This window comes from Carcharodon carcharias, chromosome 12 (assembly GCF_017639515.1).
Source record: "Carcharodon carcharias isolate sCarCar2 chromosome 12, sCarCar2.pri, whole genome shotgun sequence".
Lineage (NCBI taxonomy): Eukaryota > Metazoa > Chordata > Chondrichthyes > Lamniformes > Lamnidae > Carcharodon > Carcharodon carcharias.
In genome coordinates, this window is record NC_054478.1 from 113,198,813 (window position 1) to 113,218,891 (window position 20,079).

The following is a 20,079-nucleotide window of genomic DNA, read 5'->3' on the forward strand; positions in this document are numbered from 1 at the left end:
GGGTTATACTGCATGTATGTGAATGCATGGAGTATCGTAAATAAGATTGGTGAGTTACAGGTGCAGATTGCTATATGGAAATATGATGTTGTGATGACAGAGGCCTGGCTCAAGGAAGGCTGGGCTGGGTGTTAAATATTCCTAGGTACAAGGTGTTCAGGAAAAGTAGGACAGGAAGAAAAGGAGGAGGAGTGGCTGTACTGGTTAAGGAGAGCATTGCAGTGCTGGAGAAAGAAGATATCCCAGATGGTTCAAGGACAGAATCAATTTGGCTAGAGCTAAGGAACAAAAAAAGTGCAAGTACATTGCTCAGTGTAATCTATAGGCTACCAACTAGTGGGAAGGGTATAGAGGAACAAATCGGCAGGGAAATTACAGAGAGGTGCAAACATTATAGAGTAGTCATAATGGGGGACTTTTAATATACTGGGATAGTGGTAGTGTAAAGAGTAGAGAGGGGTAAGAATTCCTTGAGTGTGTTCAGGAGAATTTTCTACTGTAGTATATGTCCAGACCAACAAGAAAGGAGGCATTGCTCGATCTGGTTCTTGGAAATGAGGTGGGCCAAGTAGATCAAGTGTCAGTGCCAGAACATTTAAGAGACAGTGATCATTGTATCATAAGGTTTAGGATGATGGTAGAAAAGGACAATGGGCAATTCAGAGTAAGAATAATTAACTGGGGAAGAGCTGATTTCAATGGAGCAAGAACGGATGTGGGCCATATAGACTATTACCAAAGATTGGCAGGAAACACTGCAGCCGAACAATGGGCTTCCTTCAAAAAGAAATGTATATTCATCTTGACTGTAGGGCAAACATATCCAGAGCTCCCTGGATGAAAAAGAAGATAGAAATTAAGATAAAGGAAAAAAATGTGCTTATGGCAGGTATCAGGTAGAAAATACAATTGAGAACCAAGCTGAATGCAGAAGGTTCAGAGGAGAGGTGAAGAAGCAAATAAGAGAAGTGAAGAGGGCTTATGAGAAAAGACTGGCAGCCAACATAAATCGGAATCCCAAAAGTCTTCTACAGGCACATAAATAGTAAGAAGGTGGTAAAAGGAGCAGTAGGGCAGATTAGGGACCAAAAAGGGGATTTACACATGGAGGCAGGGAACATGGTTGTTTTAAATGAACACTTTGCATCTGTCTTTACCAAGGAAGCAGATGCTACCCAGGTCATGGTGACAGAGGAGGAAACTCTGTCACTAGAAGAGTTCAAAATTGATAAGGAAGAAGTGTTGGATAAACTGTCAGTTCTTACGGTTAACAAGGCGCCAGGACCGTACGGGATGCATTCAAGGATATTGAAGGAAGTGAGAGTAGAAATTGCAGGGGCACTGGCCATAATCTTTGTCTTCCCTAGACTCAGGGGAGGTTCCAGAGGACCAAAGAATTACAAACATTATGCCCTTGTTCAAAAAAGGTTGTAAGGTTATAGACCAGTCAATTTATCCTCAGTGGTGGGGAAGCTTCTAGAAACAATTATTCAGGATAGAATTAATAGTCGCATGGAAAAACGTGGGTTGATTAGAAAGAGCCAGCATGGATTTCTTAAGGGAAGATCGTGCTTAACTAACTTGCTGGGGTTTTTTGAAGAGAAAGGGTTGATGAAGTTAATGCTGTTGATGTGGTGTACATGGACTTCCAAAAGACATTCGATACAGTGCCGCACAACAGTCTTGTGAAAAAAGTTATAGCTCATGGAATAAAAGGGACAGTAGCAACATGGATACAAAATTGGCTGAGTAACAGGAAACAGTGGGTTAAGTGACATTTTTCGGGCTGGAGGAATGTTTGTAGTGGAGTTTCCCGGGGTTGGTATTGGGACCCTTGCTTTTCCTGACATATATTAACGATCTAGATCTTGGTGTGCAGGGGAAATTTCAAAGTTTGCAGATGGTACAGAACTTGGAAGCATTATAAACTGTGAGGAGGACAGTGTAGGACTTCAAAAGGACATAGACATGGTGGAATGGGCAGATAGGTGGCAGATGAAGTTCTATGCAGAGAAGTGTGAGGTGATTCATTTTGGTAGGAAGACTGTACAGACAATATAAAATAAGAGTTACAACTCTAAAGGGTGTGCAGGATCAAAGGGACCTGGGTGTATATGTGCATAAGTCATTAAATGTGGCAGGATGGGTAGAGAGAGCAGTTAATAAAACATACAGTATCCTAGGCTTTATTCATAGGGGCATAGAGTACAGGAGCAAGTAAGTCATGCTAAACTTGTATAGGACTTTAGCTAGAACTTAGCTGCAGTATTCTGTACGGTTCTGGGAGGATGTGAATGCATTGGAGAGAGTGCAGAAGAGATTTACAAAAATGGTTCCAAGGATAAGAAACTTCAGTTATGAAGATTGGAGAGGTTGGGACTGTTCTCCTTGGAGAGGAGAAGGCTAAGAGGAGATTTGATAGAGGTGTTCAAAATCATGAGGGGGCTGGACAGAGTAAATAGGGAGAAATTGTTCCCGCTTATAAAAGCATCAAGAACGTGAGGGCACAGATTTAAAGTAGTTTGCAAAAGAAGCAAATGTGACATGAGAAGAAACTTTTTCACACAACGAGTAGTTCGGGTCTGGAATGCACTGCCTGAAAGTGTGGTAGAGGCAGGTTCAATCGAGGCATTCAAGAGGGCATTAGATGATTATTTAAATAGAAGCAATGTGCAGAGTTATGGGGGAAAAGCAGGAGAATGGCACTGAGTCATAATGCTCATTTGGAGAGCCAGTGCAGACACAATGGACTGAACTGCTGCCTCCTGCACTGTAACAATTCTGTGATTCTATGATATACCTGCCAATTGTTAATTGGGATTGGATAAACACGTTGGGGGTTCAATTATTAAGATTTGGCACATGAGAACAGTTATACACAGGCAAAAGCTTGAAGACATGTGTGTACACTCCACTCTGAGCAAAAGTGAAACTAAGAATTGATCACATGACACGTTTTTCTTCTGGTGATGTCATGCTGCTATCCCTTTTAAGGCATATTACAACAGAACTAGGGAGCATAGTCTCAGGATAAGAGAGAGCCATTTTGAACTAAGGTGAGGAGAAATTCCTTAAATTCCTTTAAGCAGGGGATGAATTCTCTATCCCGGAGGGTTATGGAAATAAATATATTCAAAACTTGAGATCGATATATTTTCGCACTCCAGGGTGATTAAGGGATGTGGGGATTAGACAGGAAAGTGGAGTTGAGGTCAAGGATCTACTATTATTATATTAAATGGCGGAGCAGGCACAAGGGACCCAATGATTTACTCCTGCTTCCCTATTTCTTATGTTTTCATCTTCACAGAAATAGGGCTGTCCTCAGCTGAGGAGCCTAGGGCTTATAACTCATACCTCAGGCACTCAGTCATTGAAGGACCAATGATGTGAGGGCATCAAAATCTAAAAAGGTACCAGTGGAGATATAGTTCAGAGGTGTGGTGAGTGCCAGGAATATAACCTGTAGCACATATTGCAGGAATTTTGTTTTGACCTGCAGAACACCCCTGGACTAGAGGCAGTGACAGCTGAGGAAACTGGTGCAGTGTTAAGAAATCGAGAACGGTTTCAAGAGACAGTTGTTGCTTATGGAGTGGTAGCTATCAGTTAGGCCCATAACTTCCGTGCTTGAATGAACTTACACCAGCACCGAGATTCACATACCTCATTGTGGCAATTTGTGATAATAAAGCTGTGATAATACTGACATAAATGTCTCTAAGCATCAGAGGACAGATTCTTCGTGAATCTCAACAGGAATGGCATTCAAAATGAACATTGCAAAAACATTTTCACATTAATTACTAATTAAACTCATTGCAGCAAGCTAGTGTTGGTACTTAAATGCATTTCTGCTTCTCTCCAGTCTCTGTTTATTTTTTTAATTCATTCACAGGATGTGGGCATCACTGGCTAGGCCAATTTTTGCTTATCTGTAATTGCTCTTGTTCAGAGGATATTGCTGTGGGTCTGGAGTCACATGTAACTCTTTTGAGTACAAATCCATTTCCATCTGTTTCAGATGAAGTTACGTTGTTTCATAGTTTGCCATTGTGAGATTTGAACTCGATCTTGGGGTTACAAACCCAGTACCATAACCACTTGGCTATTTAAGCCAAGCTCCTGGAGTCACATGTAACTCTTTTGAGTACAAACCTGTTTCAGATGAAGTTACATTGTTTCATAGTTTGCCTTTGTGAGATTTGAACTCTTGATCTTGGGGTTACAAACCCAGTACCATAACCACTTGGCTATTTAGGCCAAGCTCCTGGAGTCACATGTAGGTGAACCAGTTGGGACAGTGGTATCATGGTCATGGTCACCAGACTTTTCAAATTTCACCATCTGCCATGGTGGGATTTGAACCCAGGTCCCTAGAGCATTACCCTGGGTATCTGGGATACTGATCCAGTGACAACACCACTATGCCTCCCTTCTGTACATAATTTGGCTCTAATCCAATTTATTTCCTTCTCTATTTTTTGTTTATTTTTCAATATTAAAAGTCTTGGTACAGGGGATACAGTGTCAGAACCATGAGGATCCCAGATGCCAGGTTATCCTCACCACAAAGTTATCAGCTCGCACATATAGCAATTTACAACACACATTTTTTCGAACTGAAGCGTGAGGTGTTAAAATCTAAAAATGAGGCATGAATATGCCCCATCCGACTCCAGCAAAGTACAGGCATGGTCTTCACACATGTGCAGGGACTGGATGAGGCCTTAGTGAAAATGGATAGCGATGCTCACCAGCAACCTCTGCAGTCACACGTGGGGCAATTACAGATAAGCAATAAATGGCCTAGCCAGTGATGCCAGAGAGACTGGAGAGAAGCAGAAATACTGTTGAGTACCAACACTAGCTTACTGCAACGAGTTTAATTAGTAATTCATGTGGAAATGTTTCTGCAATGTTCATTCTGAACGTCGTTCATGTTGAGATTCACGTAGAACCTGCTTTGTGCAGGGTTTGGGCTGCGCGCGCAACCGGCGGGGGTGGGACGGACTGTCTCTGCGCACGCGCCAGGCCTGTATATCCGGACGAACCGATCGCTCCTCCTTCTTTCGGTTCTGGGATTTTGAGGTGAGTGGTTAGGGAGCAGCTGGAGCTCGACAGAATCCGACTTGTATCAGCAGCTTAATCTAGCCATCAGTTCACATTAACCTTTACAATTTTTTTTTTTACAGATCCTTGTTGACATGAGAGCTAAGGTAAGCGTCTTTAACTGTTCACGCATTTTTTAAATTCAGAGTGATGACTTTGGGCCTAGCTGTTGGGCTTTAACTGGCTCGCGAACGCATTCGGAGAGGAGGAGAGGAAGCGGATGGAACGTGGGCCACGGCGGCGCACGAGCCTCAGCTTGACCGGCACCAGCTTTCATTGAGGAGGCTCTGCTTGGGGTGAACGGTATGCAGAAAAATAACTGCAGGAATTTCTGAATTAGGTACTTTTCTGTATCGAAGTTCAGTCTCGCTGCTTAAGTTGTTGCGTTTTCTAACCATCTATTCCACCTCTGACGATTATGTGCGAGAAAGATACTGTGGGGGCTGGGAATATCGCATTTATTAAAGGTTGTAATTTCTGCCAGTCATATGATCAGTTTATACTGGCAGGAAATGCATTGCTTCCATTTTGCAAAAACTCCCATTTGCAATTTTTGGCCATTGCAAGAAGTTCTGTTGTAAAACCGCTCATCTAAAAGCGGGGTATAACCCAATAAATTGGTGCGAGAAAAAGCTCTTCCCGCTATATGATTTCTCCATAATTCCTTACCAGTTGTCATGAAAGCTAAGTGCGATTGTCAATTTGGGGAATATCAGTTGTATTGAAGGTTGTTGGTGACTTACCCAGTTGGAAATTTAGTATAAGTTGTTAATTTCAATTTTTTTCTGTTTTCTTTTCAGTGGCGGAAGAAGCGTATGCGCAGGTATGTGATGTGAATTGTTAAGGAATTCATTCAATGGAATGGTGTGCTGGAAAGATTTGTTTCAAGCAGTTTATGCTTTTATTTCTTGTGGTTATAACTGATGTCTAGCTACTAGTCAACTTCCTCCGTAATTCTGAATGTTTAGCAGCTGTGGTGCCCTTTTTGATAGGTGGTTTACAGACTATCAATCCAGCTAAATTCTTTGTTAATTGATCTGTTGGTCTCAACTTGCATTCATGGCCTAGTGAATAAAATTATAAAACTAAGATTGTATTGCACCATAGTAACTACAGTAGTTACTAAGGAAATTATTTGGGTTTATCAGCATGTAATGAAATAGGACAATCGGTTCGTCCTGGACAGTGACATTCCTCGGTGATGTTGGAGTGAAGGGGACATAAGGACAGATGGTGAAGATTTAAAAAAAACTTTATGGTGTAAGAAGCTATTTCCTCTCGGGCGTCCAGAACAAAGGCATATAACCTTAAAATTAGGTCCACTGTTTGAGGATGATGGTCAGGTGCACTTTATCAGACAAGGCAGTGGTAACCTAAGTGTACTTTTGAGGGGTGATGGTATTGAGCCAGGGGGAGTAAATGGAGCTTGGAGATTAGTCATGGTCAGGTTTGAAGGGCTGCCCTCAAGCAGTGTTCTGTTCCTTTTGTTGTCAGTTGACTTGCTGCTCTTAATACCCAACTTGAGCGTACCCTTTTGAACATGGGTTGTAACATCTGCCACCACTTGCAGCTTATGTTGAAATATTTGCTTTTGATAGTTTTTACTTATGTATGCTGACAGCACCCACCTCTGCCTTGCCATCCCCACTTGACTCCATGCTGATAAATTATCAGATTGCTTATGTGCCATCCAGCACTAGAGGAAGAGAAATTTCCTCCAATTAAGTATTGGGAAGTATTGGGCCTTGTTTTCAGCTGTTGCCCAGAACTCTTGCCTAGCTACTAACTCCATTCCCCTCCCTGGTAACTGTCTGACATTAAACCAATGTATTCATAACCTTGGCCTTGCATTTGGCCCTGAGGTGAGTTTCTGGCCTAATTTGCACCATCGCTCAAGCTCCTTATTTCCACCTCTCAACTTGGTCCCTGTCTTAACTCGCCTGCTGCTGAAACCCTCACTCTTGCCCTTGTTACCTTTGCACTTGACTATTCCACCACACTTATGGCTGTTTTTTCCACATTCTACCCTGTATAAATTCGATTTTCCAAAACTCTTGCCCCTTGCACCCTGTACTTGCTGACATAAATTTGCTCCCGGTCAAGCAATTACTTTTTTTTTAAAAAAAAGTCTGACCCTTGTTTTCAGATCCCTCCAAGGCATTGCCCACCACCATTTCTTGTCTCTGTTGGCCCCATGGCACTCGGATTCAGTGATGCTCTAATTCTGGCCTCATGATCATCCCTGATTTTAATTGCTGCACCTTTGGCGACTGTGCCTTCAGCTTCCTTGGCTCTGGAATACCCTGCCTCCTCTACATCTCTCTTCCTTTTAGACAATTAAAACCTTCTTCTGACCAAGCTTTTGATCATCTGACCTTGTGCCTCCTTAGCGGTTCAGTGTCCCAATTTTGTTTAATGTTCCTATGAAATGGCATGGAACTTTTCTAAATGTTGAAGTCACTGAATAAAGTTGTATGGCCCCCAGTTGCAGCCAGGGTTATCTTTTATTCCTCTTGCTGTCTTTGAACTCCCAGTCTGCCATGAGAAGATGCTGCCTTAGCTTTTGCTCAGTACATTCTATTGCTGCTTCTTCACCCTCAAATCAAAATTCCTGTTGTCTTTACCTATTTTTTCACCCCCCACTAATCTTAATTGTTTTGCAGGCTGAAGCGTAAAAGACGAAAGATGAGGCAGAGGTCCAGGTGAACAACTGCTGAAGCTGCAGTACTGATCAGTCTTCGTTGAATCTTACATGGCAAATGGACTCTGCGCTTCTGTTTATACATCTTTTTAAGACCAACAATTTAGAGGCACTTCAGATGCTGGTCATGAGAAGATCTTTTACATTGGTCTGTTGTGGTACTGTGCCTTCATGTACAGTAGTTGTGAAATAAAATGTGAAAACTCATTTGTATCTTGCTTTATTTTCCCTATAAATAGGAAATGTGGAGCTCCAATGTAGGCATTGAGAATATACCAAATATTCCAGTGGTAAAGCAGTACATTAGTTGCTCAATTGTATTATCAATAGGTTTGATTTCACATTTGTATGGTATATGCATGTACTTTGACCAGTACTTTTATGACTGAAGGTTGGTAGATATTTAAATATACATGACTTAAGTGAGACCCTGCAGGTGTATTCTACTGAAATTAGTGGTTCTGGCCACTGGTCATCTCTCCGTGTATATGTAATTATGAACATTTTGTAGTTTTGATGCACTTTCTAATGGGTTGGATTGCAGACTACCAATTCAGCTAAGTTCCTTTGTTTCCCCCTTGATCTGTTGGACAACACTGATTTATACAGTACTACCTAAAATGAGTGACCTCAGTTATTTGAGGTTCACTTGTAGAATCAGTTTTGTCCTAAATTGAAATAAGTAGTTATAATTTCTATTGCATTCATCTTAGTAACCACTGTGAAATGAAGTGACAACCAGCATGACATAGGCAAGATATGCCACTATTGCATATTGAAGGGAGGCATCCTTCCAATTATTCATGGGATCTAGGTCAAATTTATTGTTTCATTTAAAACAGAATGGGTTTTTATTTCCATGATCAGGTACATCTTTTTGTTTGATACAAAAATTTTACATAGATGTATGTTTGGTGATGATTTAAAGGGCTCTTTAGTGAGGTTTTTGTTAGCCCCTGACAGAACAATGAGCCACATGATTTAATTGGCTAAAGTTACAATTCACTGTATTCAACTCAATCTGAGCATTTGTTGGACCAACCAGTTTGCACTTGCTTCTGAGATCCCAGGCTTGAAACATTAACTTCCTCCTCCAATCAGCATTTTGTTACATATTTTTTCTCTTGGCTTCCATTTGTTTATAATTGTGTTCCTTCATATCGTCATCTCCACTTTTGTGACTTCCCTATGTATTGCTCTTTAACTTAATTTTTCACTCATTTCCTGCATTTTGTATTGCAATATCATTACATTCAAGTGGCAAATAGGTTTTTTGCATTTGATGGGAGTAGTCTATTTCTCTGAAAAATTAAGGTTACAATAACGTAAGTGTTAAAAGATAGTGAGATGGGAAATTTGGTTCAACCCTGAGAATTTTCAGGGTGGAAACTTGTGTTCTTCCTAAAATGACACATGTAATCATGAATGTGGCCTAATTTATTCAAACAAAATCCACAATATGCAGTTTTTGTCTAAATTGTTTTGATCAGTTTAAGTAGATCTATTGGTGGATGGAAGCATGTGTGTTGCCTTTTTGGTACCATTTTCATTGGCAATGAGTGGGTGCTTAATTTTTTTGTGGGTTGAGATGCATAACATTTGTAAAACATTTTGAAAGTGATTAACTTTTTAAACTATTCTGTTACATAAAATTAAACTTTGGAGCAACATTTACCTATCTCAATTGGGTGCCAATGGAGATGTGGAGGTGATTTGTAGAGTGAAAACAGTGGCAGGTAAGCTCTTCAGGTTAGGCTCTGGCAAGGTTGGGGGAGAAGATAAAATAAGTGGAGCAGGAGTAGGCAATTCAGCCCCTTGAGCCTGCCCTGCCATTCAATATTTCATCCTGTTATGAAATATCTCAATCTATTGTGTCCAGGTATCCACTGGACTCAGAGGTAGTGAATTCTACAGATTCGTGACCCCAAGAAAAGTAATTCCTCCTAAACTCTAGTGAGTATAACCTAAACTGCTTAATATCTCTTGAGACAAGCCCTGCACCTCTGGAGTCAGTCTAGTGAACCACCTCCCTCCAATGCAACTACATCCTCAAGTAAGGGGATCAAAACTGCACAGCAGTCCAGGTGCCTTATATAGTTGCAACAACACTTTATTCCTTTAGCAATAAATGCCAAAATTTCATTTGCCTTCCTTATTACCTGTCATACCTGCATACTAGCTTTCACCGATTCATGCATGAGGGCCCCCAGATCCCTCTGCACTGAAGCATTCTGAAGTTGCTCTCCATTTAACTAACGTCGCCTTTTTATTCTTCCGACTAAACTGGATAACCCCTCACTTATCCACATTAAACTCCATTTGCCAAATTTTGGCCCATTCACCTAACCTATCCATATCCATTTGTAAATTCTTTCATTGCACTTACTTCCCCACCTATTTTAATCTCATCTGCAAGTTTAGCTGTAGTACCTTCTATCCCTGAATCCAAGTCGTTAATATCGATCGTAAATAGTTGGGGCCTAAGGACAGAACCCTGTGGCATCCCACTAGTTAGTTTACCATCCAGAAGTAGACCCATTTATCCTCACTCCCTGCTTTTTGTTGGTTAGCCAATCTTCTATCCAAGCTAATATATTACCCCTAACTGTGATCTTATCTCGTGTATTAATCTTTTGTGCAGCACCTTATCAAAAGCCTTCAGGAAGTCCAGATATACTACATCTACAGGATCCCCGTTATCCAATTTGCTTGTCACATCTTCAAAGAACTAGCAAATTAGTCAAACACTATTTACTCTTCATAAAAGCATGCTGACTGATGATTGCATTTTGACTTTCCAAATGCCCCATTACTTAATGATGGATTCCAACAATTTCCCAATGACAGATGTTAAACTAACTGGTCTATAATTTACTTTTTGCCCCCGCCCCCCACCCTTTTGAATAAGGGCATTATATTAGCATTATTACATCCACTGGAACCTTTCCAGAATCCAGGGAATTTTGGAATATTATAGCCAATGCATCCACTATCTCTGCTGCCATTTTTAAGACCCTGGGATGTAGGCCCATCAGGTCCTGTGGACTTGTCACCCTTTAATCCAAATAGTTTGCTCAGTACTTTTTCTCTAGTGATGGTGATTGCGCATGATTATTGCTGTACCTTTCTTACATTACCCCAGTATTTCCTGATTTATACTGTGCCCTACTGCTGAACTACTGTTTGGGGACCTATAGATTACTCCCACCAGGGGCTTCTTTCCTTTGCTATTTCTTATTTGTACCCAGACTGACTACGTCTTGCTCTCCAGTGCCTATATCATTCCTCACTATAGCACTGATCTCTTCACGAACAAACCTACACCACCACCTTTTTCTTCCTGCCTATCCTGAAACAGTACCCTTGGATATTCAACTCCCAAACCTGTTCTCCCTGTAACCATGTCTCAGTAATTGTCACCAATTCATACCTATTTATCTCAATTTGTGCTGTTGACTGATCAGTTTTATTCCAAACGCTATGCACATTCAGATACGCCTTTAAGTTTGCCCTATCGTCAATTTTCCCTACTTTTATGATTCTTTGGTGCAATACAGCATTCACACAGTCCCTTCCTCACTTTTTTGGTAACAATCAGCCTCGTCACTAACCTGCACTTTTACCCCCTCCTTAAACTTTGATTTTTTTATTTTCCATGCAATTGAACTCTCCCCTTAACTATTTAGTTTAAAGCCCTATCTACAACTCTAGTTATGCAAGTCGCCAGGACACTGGTCCCAGCACGATTCAAGTTGAGCCTGTCCAAACAGAATAGCTCCCTCTTTCCCTTGTATTGGTGCCCATGTCCCATGAATTTGAACCCATTTCTCTGACACCAACCTTTGAGCCACACACTTACCTTTAACCTTATTGACCCTGTGCCAATTGGCTCATGGTTCAGGTAGTAATCAGGAGATTATTTTGTTTTTGTTTCTGCTTTTTAATTTAGCCCCTAGTTGCTCATATTCCCTTGGCAGAACCTTATTCCTTGTTCTACCTATATCGTTGGTACCTACTTGGACCACGACAACTGGATCTTTCCCCTCCCACTCCAAGTTCCTCTGCAGCCCAGATGCGATATCCTTAACCCTGGCACCAGGTAGGCATCACAGCCTTCGGGGCTCTCTATCCTGGCTACAGAGAACAGTATCTATTACCCTAACTATACTATCCCCGATTATAAGTACATTTCTTTTTTCTCCCCCGACTTGAATGGCTCTCTGTACCACGGTGCTATGGTCAGTTTGTTCATCCTACAGTCCGCTCTTGTCCATTGAGGGAGCAAGAATCTCAAACCTGTTGATTAAGGCTAAGGGTTGAGGGTCCTGCAGTGCTACTTCCTGGATCCCTCTACCTGCCTCACTCAGTCACACCCTCCTGTCCCTGACCATTGGCCAAATTTAAGGTAGTTAATCTAAGTTGTGATTGTCTCCTGAAACAAAGCGTCCAGGTAACTCTTCCCCTCCCTGATGTGTCACAGTGTCTGAAGCTCATTTACTCTGAGCCGGAATTCCTCGAGCAACCAACATTTGCCATAGGTGTCACTAGGAACCACAATGGGGTCCACCAGCTCCCACATCATGCAGCTACAATACATCGCCTGGCTCTGCATCTCTATTTAATTTGTTTTTCAATTGGTTTTTAAATTTTCGACTGGTCTTTATCAATCTGTAAAATATTTCTCCTATTTAACTTTAATCTGAAAGCAAGTTAGAATAGAGATTCAAAATACACTAAGATCAACTGGAACTTGCTCTCTTTGAGTTGAAGCTGAAGTGTTAGGCCTCTGACCCTGGGCCCTAATATTCACCTTTAACTTGAAATCAACTTCGAAATAGGTAGTTCAAACTATCAGTTACTTACCAACCAATGAACTTACTATTTTCCTGTGATGTCACTTTGTTTTTTTCACTTGGCGACAGCGACTGCCAAGGACACTTCCCAGACTGCTTCCTGGTGACAGTGACTGTAGAGGACACTCTTCCCAGACTGCTTCCTGGTGACGGCGACTGCAGAGGAGGGAACAGATGATGGAATAAGGATGGGTATACAATGGGAAGTAGGGATGGGGATGAGATGTTGGAATTGACAAAGTGGAAAGATGGTGGGCACAGTTACTTTGAAGCCTGAGATAATGCTGGAAGCAGAGGTGGCCATAACGGGTCACATCCTACACAAGGAGCAACCAGACTACCTAATTTCCTGTATCATAACTTACTGAGCAAAAATCAAAGTGTGCTATCATAACTCCATTAACCACCATTTTTGATTAGCCAGCACCACCCATTCATGGAACATGTTGGATAACAGAAATTTTACTATAAGATGTTAAAGGATAACTTTCAGATTTAGGTAATTTGCAAGGTCTTGGTGAAGACCAGGTGTTCATATTATAATGGTATGGAAAGGAGGTATATGAGAGTATTTAGCTGTGCTTTAATTCCTCTTCATTATTACAAACAGTGCTTTATTAAATTAGCCACCTGACATTACTAAAGAGTTGGTATCAATTTTTGTAGAATTGCCTACTTTTGTGAAAGCAAAAGCATCAGTAGCCTAGATGGCTCACTTGCCCATTCACTTGAACTGTGAAATTTACTGCGAAAGTATTCACTGTTTAGGATTCTGTAGCTTCTGAATCCTGTGAAATTCAACTTGTATTTCAATGTTAACTTCTTCCTTTGTTTTAAAGACAGTTGAATAATTTGTCAGTATGCTATCTCATTACTCATCTCAATGGAATTGAAGAAATCATTGATCTTACTACATACATTTACTCATCTCAATGGAATTGAAGAAATCATTGATCTTACTACATACAAATGAAACATTTACTAAGAGGCTTTACCTATTTTCTCTGGTTTTTCTTCTGATGAATTGACTATTTGGAGTATGGTTCCATGGACGTAGGGTTCCTTGCAGTATCTTTAATAAGCAACTATTGTTTATGCACGAAGCTTTGAAGTGGGTATTTGAGAACATTTGACCTGTTATTGTCAAGCTCAACTCCTGTCTCCACACAATGTCAAAGCACCTAACAGACAACAGGTCTGGCGACATTTCTTTTCCCCTCCCGCTGTGCCAGCCCCCCCCACCCCCCCCCAAACAGTTAATTAAGTGGCACCTGAGAGAAGCTGGGAAAGTAAATTGTGGAATTTCATGGCTGCTATAAGAATTTGGATAAAGTTGTGCAGACACCAGAGAACTCTTAGAAATTTTGCCATTTATTGTGATTTACTATTAATGTGATAAATGTTCAGACTGAAATAGAGCTGAAACTAGGCTTTCTCAATTTTTCATAGAAGGGAGCACCAACTATTTACCCAGTAGGTGGAGCTACCTAACTGCAATGTGCTCAATAGCCTTCAGATAAATATTTTTACTATTGTATTAATCTTTACTGTCTAGAAGTGCTGCGTCATTCTAGGGTAACAGTTGTGTCGTCAGGATTTTCAACTACTGGGTCAACCAGTCTGTTCCATCCTTGCCTGTTTGTGTATGTGCAACTGGATTTGCCAATAATCTGTAGTGAGACTAAATGTATCCTGGTAGTCCTATGCAGCAAGAGTTGTTGCCTGATCATAACATATAACACACAAGCTCAATGAAGTTTGGAAACTACATATCCAAAGACATGTTGCTCACAAGCATACTGCACCATGTTTTGAGAGAAATCTAACTGGAACAATATTGTGTCTCTAGTTGGACATTGACCAGCCAAAATGTCTTTGCCAAAGCAGGCTTGAGCTAAATGGCTGACTGCTGTTCTTCAGGGAGTCTACCATTGACCCCTGATTGGGATTTGTATAGATTCATTTTGAATTTACCCTCTTCCTCCCCCCAGTTCTCTGTAAAGCATCACTGCCCTCTGGTTGAATTATTCTGGTGAAGGTGAAATAATTTCTCTCGGTCCATTTAGGCTTTTTTAGAATCCTTTTAAAAACAGCAGTTGTCACCTTAACCTATTATCAAGTGAATACGTACTCAATTATCACTGATGCAATCCTTCCATCCTTTTAATAAGTTGTAATTTCCTTGAGTGATCTAATGGAGAGGCTTGACATGATAAAAGGGATTAGAGAAGTAAGCACTTGGTGAGAAATCCTAAAAGGGCAAATTAGGACTGGAAATTTATTTACGTGCTTGACAGAATGGAACTTAAAAAGCTACAAAAGAAACTCAACCTTGATTTCTCCAATCGACTAAGTTACATCTAAACATCCAGTTGGATTTGAAAATATCCAAGCAATCTGGTAGGCTATGGGCCAAGTGCTGGTAAATGGGATATGGTAGGTAGGTCAGGTGTTTCTCACATGTCGGTGTAGACTCGATGGGCCGAAGGGCCTCTTCTGCACTGTGTGATTCTGGCCTATTCATTTTTTACTGGAATAACATTTAACTAATCCTTTGAGTACAGTTGCATTCTATGGAATTTACAGTATTAAAACATTTTAATTTACACTTTATTGGATTCTAGGGAGTTTGTTATGGATGTCCTGTAAACTTAATTTCTTGAGCTCTTAATATGCTTTCTTCAATTGATGCTGAAAAGTGTTTTTTGGGATTGATTATAACCATGTCAAATATTTGTCCTTTTAATTACATTTTCGATAAGCTTGAGAGTTAATAGGAAATTACCCCATTATTGTGATTCAGCGGCAGCAAATCTAGGTTGCAAGATGCAAACAAGTATGGTATTATGTGACAGGCATTTGTACCAAGATTGCTCAGTAGGGACTGTGGAATATATTTGCACCTGATTGAGTTTATGAATAAAAGGCTAAGAAAAGATTTAGATGATCAGTCCTCAGCCTTTCCAAGAGAAGGTGCAACTTTGTGCATCATGCTAATCAACTACAAGTAATGCAAACTCCTGGAGGAAGTAGAAATCTAAGATGTGATGTTGACAGACCCTGAACTTTTTGGTCATCTGTGCTTTCTAAGTGCATCTTATTGCTTAACCTGACTGATATATGGCACATCTGAAGTAAAGTGCTCTTAAAGCAGTTTTGCAAACTGATTTAATATTCAGAATATTTCAGTACAAATGAATATAACATTCTGCTTAAGTGTTTTGTGTAGATTGCACCTTTTAAACAACTCTTTTGTTGCCATAGAAATGCCTTGGGCACAAGTGGATAAAAATGTTCAAGATCTGTCATGAAATGAGTCAAGTGAATTGGAGCAATTGTTTATGGATTATAATATTAGTAATATGCTGACTGATTCCATTCACTGCTTTCTGATACCAAAGACCTGGTGATTAAGATACTTCATGTGCACACATTAAAAGTAGTACACTATGACATTGCAGACCTTGGTATTAAAATTGTATTGTTTAGATTATGAGTATTTTCTTTTCACTTTATATCAGGCTAGAAATACTTTAATTCCATTTAAATACCTCAACTATTTGGATAAACCAAGGTCCTTGAACCTATTTAGATGTTCATCGGTCTCCAGCAGAGACTGGATAATGTTCTAGTTGTTAAGTTTTCTATTATTGTCCTTAGGATTTTCCTGCCTTTTTTGTCATGAGCAGGAAACTCTGGGGGCTTGTTTTATTCCTTTTTGGGAACTGAGCATCACTGGCAAGGCCATCATTTATTGCCCATCCCAAATTTCCCTTATAGATGGGTGGTGAGTTGCCTAAGACTCAACAACATTGCCGTAGGGTTTTTATTTCATGGATGTGGGCATTGCTGGCTGGGCTAGCATTTATTGCCCATCCCTAAATGCCCTTGTTTAGAGGGCATTAATGAGTCAATCACATTGCTGTGAGTCTGCAGTCACATGTAGGCCAGACTGGTCAGACCAACCAAGGACAGCAGATTTCCTTCTCTAAAGGACATTAGTGAACCAGAGAGGTGTTTATGACAATCAGAAATGATTTCATGGTTATCAAACTATTAAATCCAGAATTTTATTGAATTTAAATTTCACCATCTGCCAAGGTGGGATTTGAACCCAGGTCCCCAGAGCATTATCCTGGGTCTCTGGAATACTAGTCCAGTGACGATATGGCCCATTCTGGGTAAGAGCAGAACTTCCCCGAAGGGCAGCAATGAACCAGAGATTTTTTTAAACAACATTCTTGTAGCTTGAGATCATTATTATTGAGATTGATATTTATTTCAAATTTGTTAAATCAAACTTAAATTCCTCCAGTTGCTGTGGTGGGATTTGAACTAATGTCTCTGGAGCACTAGTCCAGGCCTCTGTGTTACTAGCCCAGTAACAGTTACTATCCCCTGGGGGAGAGGGAAGGATGGGTATGTGTTGGTGACAGTGGAGTTGTTGATCTTGCTGCCTAGAATATTTGACTAAAGAATATTTACGCGAACAATTTACCAAGCTTAATATGCAAGACATCTGCCGCAGCCATATTTAAAATCTAAATAGACATCAGACACACATTGATGTGAAATGTAACTTTTGCAGCAATGCGTTCCTATTTAGTGCTTCAAGCCTGTCCTGCCATTCACTGAGATCAGGACTGACCTATAAATTAGGAGCAGGATTAGGCCACTCGGCCCCTCGAGTCCCCTGCATCATTGAATAGGACCATGGCTGATTTGGTTGTAACCTCCTGCTTACCCCCGATAACATTTATACGATCTTACGATCTATTGTCCTCTTCCACCTAACTACCTTTGCCTCATAACTCTTAATACTGGAGGTTTGCTAACCAATGTATTTCAGTTTTAAAAATTAATAATTTTTATTCATTCATGGGATGTGTTGCTGGCTAGGCCAGCATTTATTGCCCATCCCTAACTGCCCTTGTTCCGAGGGCATTTAAGAGTCAACCACATTGCTGTAGGTCTGGAGTTGCATCTAGGCCAGACTAGACAAGGACAGCAGATTTCCTTCCCTAAAGGACATTAGTGAACCAGATGGGTTTTTACAACAATCATGGTTTCATGGTCATCATTAGATTTTTAATTCCAGATTTTTATTGAATTCAAATTCCACCATCTGCTGTGGTGGGATTTGAACCCAGGTCCCCAGAGCATTACCCTGGGTCTCTGCCTGACAATACCATTACCTCTGCCTCCTCCTCGGCCTGGACATCCACCCCCACCACCGCCTCCCCCCCCCACCACCCAAATGTTCTAATTGACCCAGCATCAGTTGCCTAATGCAGAACGGAATTCCAAACAACTCTCCCGACACCAGAAATGTTTCCTAATTTCACTCCTGAAAGGTCTGGTTCTAACTTTTATGTCCCCCCACCCCCATTAATTCTAGACTGTCAACCAGCAGAATTAGCTTCTATCTACTCTATTGTTCCTCTTGTATCTTAAAACTTTGAGCAAATCACCCCTTAAATTTCTAATTGCACAAGCTAGGATTGCATTCCTTTGAAATCTGATCTCATAATTTACTTCTTGGTGTCCAGGTATCATTCTGGTAAATGTACACTGCATTCCCTCCCAGGCCAATATATTTTTCTGCTGTGCTGCCCAGAACTGTGTACAACTCTGTCCAGGTGTGCTCCATGGCTTTGTGTGGCTGAAAAATGACCTGTATATGCTATTCCTCTAGATATTAAGACTGGTATTCCATTAATCTTTTTGATTGTTTTCTGTTCCTGATCATGACATAATGATCTGCGCGCCTGGACTCCTAAGTCTCTTCAGACTTCCACTGTTTCTACTTTTTCACCATTTGGGAAGTGGCCTGCACTATCCTTTTTTTGATTCAGACGAATGAGTTCACTTTTGCCTGAATTTTGCTTATTTGCTCAATCTATCAATATCTCTAATTTTTATACTTCTATCTTATGCTGCTTAAAATGAGACCTATCTTTATTTGTCAAACTCTTATATACGACTTTCTATTCCATCTAAGTCAATAATAAATATGTTGAATGGTTGAGGCCCCAACATAGATCCTTGTAGGATGCCAGTTGTCACATCCTGTCAATTAGATACTTGTCCATCATCTGTCTCCTCCCACACAAACTATTTCCTAACCTGGTCAGTAATTTTGTTTTCAAGTCCATGAGTTTCAACTTTAACGACAGTCAGTAATGAGACACTTCATCAAATTCCTCCTGGAAGTTCATAAAAATAACATCCCACACATGTTCCCCTCTCCAACTGTTCAAAGAATCCAATTAGCGTTGTCAGACAGCACCTATTCTTTCCAAACCATGCTAGTTATCTGATTAGCTGAAAGTCTAATGTTCTGAGTCTCTCTACACTTAATTATAGACTCTAGTGATTTCCTGACAAATGTTAGGCTAACTGGTCTGCAATTGTCTGGATTCTTTTTACTGTAAATAGTGGAGTGATATGTACAATTTTCTAAATTTAAAGGAATGGTTCCTGACATCAATATTTTTGGCTATTTCCTTAAACACCTGAAGATTTGTCTCTCTTCTGTGCCGTTATTTTCTTCATTCTTATCTTTGTTATGTAAATTTTGAGTCTTGGGTGCAATATTAGTTTCCTTCGGCTTTCTGAGGTTATCCTCTTCCACGACTGTCAATACCGGCAGAGTAATTATTCAATATTTCCCCAGTTTCCTTAATTTCATTTATTATATTGGCATTAAGTTTTCAAAGAGCATACATTGTTCTTGACGACTTCTTTTTCCTAATACAATTGAGTGTAAAATTTTACAATCCTCTGAAATGACCTAGCAAGCCACTGTTGTATCAAACTATTACAAAGCCTCAAAAAAAGAATGAAACCAGACGGACCACCTGGCATCGACCTAGGTACCGGAAATGACGAGCAAACACAGCCCTGTCGACCCTGCAAAGTCCTCCTTACTAACATAAGGAAACTTGTGCCAAAATTGGGGAGCTGTCCCACAGACTAGCCATGCAACACCCTGATATAGTCATACTGATGGATTCGTAGCTTACAATGTCCCAGACACCACTATCATTATTCCTGAGTATGTCCTGTCCTGCTGACAGGATGGACCCAACAGAGATGGAGGTACAGTGGCATACAGTTGGGAGTTGTCCAGGGAGTCCTTAACATCAACTCGAAACCCCATGAAAGCATGTGGAATCGGGTCAAACATGGGCAAGGAAGCCTCCTGTAGAGTACCATGTACTGCCCTCTCCGCCCAACCCCGCACCCCTCCCCGGACCCCAGCTGATGAACACCACTTGGAGGAAGCACTCTGGGTGGGGGACTTCAATGTCTATCACCAAGAGTGGCACAGTAACACTACTACTGGCTGAGCTGACTGAGTCCTAAAGGACGTAGTTGCTAGACTGGATTTGCAGCAGATGTTGAGAGAAC

The 20,079-nt window shown here is 40.7% G+C and overlaps 1 long non-coding RNA gene across 1 annotated transcript; it reads left to right on the forward strand.

Moving 5' to 3' along the window:
* Nucleotides 1–5,011: 5,011 nt before the first annotated feature.
* On the forward strand, nucleotides 5,012–8,020 carry LOC121285313. The gene is made up of 4 exons (XR_005944635.1): nucleotides 5,012–5,091; nucleotides 5,196–5,219; nucleotides 5,913–5,935; nucleotides 7,776–8,020. It is a non-coding gene; the product is annotated as an uncharacterized LOC121285313 (long non-coding RNA).
* Nucleotides 8,021–20,079: the final 12,059 nt, after the last annotated feature.